The sequence below is a fragment of the Ananas comosus genome, unplaced genomic scaffold (assembly GCF_001540865.1).
Source record: "Ananas comosus cultivar F153 unplaced genomic scaffold, ASM154086v1, whole genome shotgun sequence".
NCBI lineage: Eukaryota > Viridiplantae > Streptophyta > Magnoliopsida > Poales > Bromeliaceae > Ananas > Ananas comosus.
Window position 1 is genome coordinate 84,519 of NW_017893376.1, and position 6,000 is coordinate 90,518.

Below are 6,000 nucleotides of genomic sequence, written 5' to 3' on the forward strand. Positions count from 1 at the left end.
ATACCTAGAATATATTACTTTTAACTAATAGGTGAAATGTCCCTTACTCAAGTTCTTTGTTCTTTTTATCCAGGAACGTTTGTTACCGTGTATGTTGACCGAGTTTTTCAATACTTGCCGACGCACTTCTATTCCATATCTTAAAGTTGTAGAATACAATACAAAACAAAATTAAATCGTACATAAATATATAATTCATTTGAAAACATTCCCGTTTCCTGATAGATTGTTTCTGAAAAAACTCGATTGAGTATCTTTCTTTTTACCACTAACCCAACTGTGTAGAAGTTCTGTTTAATACCATTACCACTAAACGAAAATAAGAATTAGATAAATGAATAGAGAATTTTCATTCTGAAAGGAATTCAATCAAATGAACTTATTATATCCTTTTAATACTTTTCTTCTAGTTACTAGCAGTTCGACTCCTACGTAGATGACTATAACTACTATTACTCTATAAATGACTTTATTAACCTGTTTTCGTTGCACCTGTATATTCTCCATTTAATGCAGCTCGCGTTCTTTAAGTTCGCTACGCTCGTGTTTAACTTCGTCTCCATCTCCGTTTTACCCTTCGTTTCTACTTTCTTTAATGACTATTTGTTGCCCTATACCTTTGTTACTACTGATTATAAAACTTTGTAAACCTACCATGATGTAGAAGAGTTGGCCAACTGTTACTTTACGTTAGATCGTGTTATATCATTCAAAGATAGAGAGAAAAAATAAATTCTAATTCAATAAACATACAAAGAAACTTGGTCATGCGAACGAAGTTAAGAAATAAACAAGGAATGGAAAGTAAACAAGACATCGTGTGACCTGGAAACATTTAACGTTCCAAGCTCACAAGCTACACATAAGGCTTGAAAAGGTGTGAACCACCTCCCGGCAGCTACCATATGTAGTTTTCATATAACTCTTAAAATTGAGAAAATATCTATACTATCAATTATATTTTAACTTTTAGATAATACAAATATATATGTCCATATATTATTTATATGAAAAGTCAACCTTACAAACAAACAAACCACCTTCTTTTAGACATACTAATAATGAGTTTTCTAATTCAATTAGGCAAACTTTTTAACCCACCAATTTTTTTACCTGAAACACCTCAGAACCAAAGTATTCAACCAACCACTTCCATTGATCTTCTGGGACTGAAGGAGGCTTATTTCGTATGTTTTGTTGATAAGTTGCTTCGGGATTGTAATATTTTGCTTTCATCTTATACTTTCTTTGCCTATAACGATCACGTAGCATGTCCATGACGTGTTCTTTGTTGATCTCTGACAAAATAAATTTCTCCTACAAAAGTAATAGAAGATTAGTTGAGAAAAAATAAAAAGTTTATAATAAATAACTAATCCAAGTAATAGAATGCAACTACTTAGCTACTTATCTGCATTTGTAGTAAGAGAGCTCAGTCACACAATTATACTAAAATGCAAATAATAGGAATGGAAGTATGTAGCCCGAATTAGCCTTGTTTGGTAACCAATTATTGAATATATACACTGCCAAAATGTACCTAGACTATCACTTATCCCGAAATAAAGAGGCAAATGTTAAATCTAGGCAATTCAATCCAATTTTATAGATTATTAGCGTCTGACATGTACAATCATGAATAAAACAAACATAAAATTATAAAACCCTACGATAAATCGAAGGATATAAAGCTAATTCGGAACTATTCAGCATGTCAGATAACAAAATTAATAACACAAGAAAGTATAAAATAGCAAATGCCAAATATGTGAGCATCGAACCTATTTGGAAGAAGTAGATTGGATGTTGATTAATGGAATGGAGTAGATTGGATGATGATTAATGGAATGGTATATCTTCTCATTCAAATTTAAGCTCTATCAAACTTATATTTGAACTATCAATATCAGCGTGTTATGCTGAACAAGATATTTATGCATTCAAACAAGCTGTAAACAGTCTGTCGGTATCCTTGGATTGTATGCGGAAAAGGCAGAAAAAATAATCGATCCATGCTAATTTACTTGCACTAATTGTACGCAATGAATTCATATAAGATTTGTGGTTTGTCATTACCAGATATTAGTTTTCCCTTGCAAGTTACACTTCGCCTAACCAAATTTATTTATCTATTTTATTATTGTTCAGTTAGTGTGTCCGACAATGCAGCATTGGGATGTAGGAGTAAAACTGTCATTCTCATTCAATTCTTCTGTACACAATTCTTGTAAATATAATTTTGTCCATTCTGAGCTATCTATAATGTTTTAACTAAATGTCCCGGGTGCATTCAAAAGAGAGCAGTTCATTATTTCTTTATTTATCTGAACCTTTAACCTTTCATTCAGGTCAGAGGTGAACAGCACCCAAGAAAACTAGGCAATGCTGGGAGATTTCGACATCTGAAAATTTTTTTTGCAGCAATAAACAGAAGCCGGAATCTCGATGCAAGTTAAACAACATGATAAAAGCCTTTGATGTGATCAACAGAGTGGAGATCCTAAAGTTATAAGCCCTCACATGGTTTATAAATATAATGAAGCAGCTTTTGCTTGAAGTGTGAAAACTGTGAATGGCTTTTTTTTTGGTGTGTTAGAGAGATTGTTGTCATTTGATGATAGTATCACATGTGTTCTACATTTATATTCTGCTTTTCTAGCTTCAAGAAAAGTAATTCATCAGTAAATCTAGAAGCTGAAGGAGGTTAATTGCATTCTGATGGTTCTGAACTTCATAGAAAATGTATAGGCAATTTATTTGCAACTATATTCATATTCACTTGCTGGTAGAATTGGTAGTAACACTACATTCAATTTATTTGCAACTAATCCAGTACCCAGAAGATCAATATTATCATATAAATCATCGAAAATTTTAATGATTAGCATATATACCATCTGGCCCTATTTAGCAGTTTTCTTAATCTCAGCAATAAGCTTCTTTTCCTGGGCTTGAAGGCCTTGCCTCTCCCTCAATCTTAATCTCAGCAATTTTAATGATTTCTAGAACCAGCTAATGAAGCATAAAGGACCTCAACAGTCCACAACCACATTGCTTCCACTTCTAAGAACCGAGCTTCAAAAATGCACCACTTACCCAATAAACCAAAAATCTCAATGAACCTGACAATACAATAGAGATGAGAACCTCAACCCCTTACCAATCAACAAAATTCCCCGTAAAATTCAGTATATTGTTTTCAATTTCACACAAACCTTAGAAATTAATCACAAATTAAGCTCATCAGCTAATTATATATATATAANTATATATATATATATATATATATATATAAACAACAACAACACAACACAAATCAAGTAAATTCTAAAATAAACCAATCAATCGAAAGAGAGAAAGCCCCAAATACCTATAGATCCCGAGATCGGGGGTATATCCGAGGACCTCGAGGAGTTGATGTTTGAAGCCGAAGCCGAGCCCTACGCGGCCTTGGCGATGCCGACGCCGCCGCCGCGCTCATGATGTGCGGCGGCAGGGAGTGGCGATGAGACGGATGCGGGGTGGGGATCGGGTGCACCTGCGTCGATCGCTGCTCGTACCCGCCGCTGAAGCTCCGCGGCAGCTCCCGTCCCCTCCGATTCCGCGTGGTGATCGCCGGAGATCTCACCGGCGGCGATCACCGGAGATCTCGGCAGGAACGATTTGAATGGGAAGGGATTGGGGGAAAAAAAACGTGGGGTACGTATGTAATTGGAATTAGGTGGGGGTTGGAAACTTAAAATACAATGTGAAAAGACGAATAAATAAAAGAAGTGTTGATAACTTGGGAAACATCAGATGTGGTACGGTGGTTAAGAGGGGTGGAGGATTTGTAAAGGTTACGGGTTCAAGTCTCACTAACTTATTTTTTGTGACAGTTTTTTTTTTTTTGTTTTGTAACTAAAGGCTTTTTTGGTGACATAGGAAATTTAAATCCGTAGCAAATGCACTACTTTTTTGTAGTGTTTATCTCAGCCTTAAGCATTTTATTTACATAGAAAGATGCTTTTAGCTTATAATTCAGTTGATTGCTATGAACTATAAACTTCTGTCTTATGATTAAAGACAAATACATGAAATTAATGGAGTATTTTACATAAGGCTTTATGGCACATACTTTGACATTTCTACTGTTTATGATGTTATTATGATCTTAAAAATGTGATTATGTGTTTCTCTGGGTGACTGTAAATAGGATCACAAATTTAAGATTGTCGGCCGATGACACCGAAAAATTAGGTGCTCTCATTAATCTAATTCCAACTATATATATAATTAATTGTACTATGTAGGATATATCATCGATTTGACATGGGACTCCTCTCACCAATATGGATCCTAATTAATGATTGATTTTTTGATTATTCCCTTAATTAAACTTTTTTTTTTTGTGTGTGTTTGCGATTGATTTGGTGAAAGTATGGGGAGTTTAGGGGCTAACCACTCGAGCGATCGTGTGTCTAATGTGATTGTGGACAATGCCATGTTGAGGGGTACAACAAATGGAGTACTGCGCATCAAAACTTGGCACGTGATAATAATTGTGTAATCATAATTAAGTTTGTTTTTGGTCTCTTTGACCTTTTGACTTCTACAATGATAGCTGTGCTGGTTAGTTAAAACTGAGCAATAATCAGTGAAAATTAACCTATAACAAGGTAGCACTTCCTTAAGAAAATTATGTAGAATTATTATTTTAGTTGGAATTAATTAATGCCTGTTTTTAGAAGCATGATTTGATGGACATTCGAATCGATAATCCACTCTGTTAGACATGACATATATTATTGAAAGTATCTAAAACTAAAGTACTCATGCTTAGTAATGTATTTGTTTTTATTTTTTAAAGTAAAATATTTTGGAATAGAACTACTATGCTTTTGAAAGCATAAGAGAGTTCGTGCTTCCAACTTTTTGATCCTTGGATCAACCTTTTTGACCATTTCTGACTTTTGAATTAATATTATTACCCTATGGGAGACCACTCTGTCACGCCCCAGGATCTCTTTTATAAAACGATTTGAAAAGAGGGGCAAATTTGAAGCCAATGGATCAGCGTAAAGTGCCCCTTTTTTTTTGAAACCTTGACCCAATGATTGACAGACCCGCCACAAATACAGAAAATTCACTGTCCGCACGGATAGAGTTTTTTCTGTATTTGCACGGCGTCGCATTTAGTACAAATCACAACCATATCCATTCACAATTTACAAACACAGCTATAGTACACTGAACTTTAGCAAATTATAAGGTTCTAGTATAAGAATATTATTTTAAACTATTCTAGGTGTTTTGAGGGTTGTCTATGTTGTATCTACCTATTTCTGGAGCTTCTTAGGTGCGAGAACAGGCTTTCAACATCAAAATCTGCAAAGTGCAGATTTTAGAGCTGAGTACCGGTACTGGAGGTTGGTACCGGAACCGCATTGCGTGCCAGAGAGTAGTAGCTCTCGGGTTTGAGATTCGGGGTGTTGAGTACCGGTACTGGTGTTGAGTACCAGTACTGGGGCTGGGTATCTGTACTACATCGCGTGGGTAGCGATACGCCGTATTAAACCTGAATGTTCTGCGCTCAGGTTTTGTGAGTTTGAGGGCCGAGTACCAGTACTCCAATTCGAGTACCGGTACTGTCACGCCCCTGGCTGCAGCGAAAGCTAGCCGGGCGCGTGCACAGACCCGTCATGCACACCAAAAATCACAATGTACATAAGGCGTCTACAACAATCATAGAGAGTAAAAGTATAATCCATCCTAAACATGGTAATCAGAGCGAAAACATACAATAGCTAGATACAAAATTCTAAAACTAATATCTCAAGATTACCGTAATCCAATCATGAGTACAACATAAATCCAAGGATCTCAAATAGGGTACAATATACACCACCGAACTAAGCTAAATAAAATAATCTCATGGGTTCATCTATCAGAATATCGTGAGGCTCTAGCTATTCGCCGCCCTCTTACCACGATCTCTAGCCTTTCCTGTTGCGGAAGGCT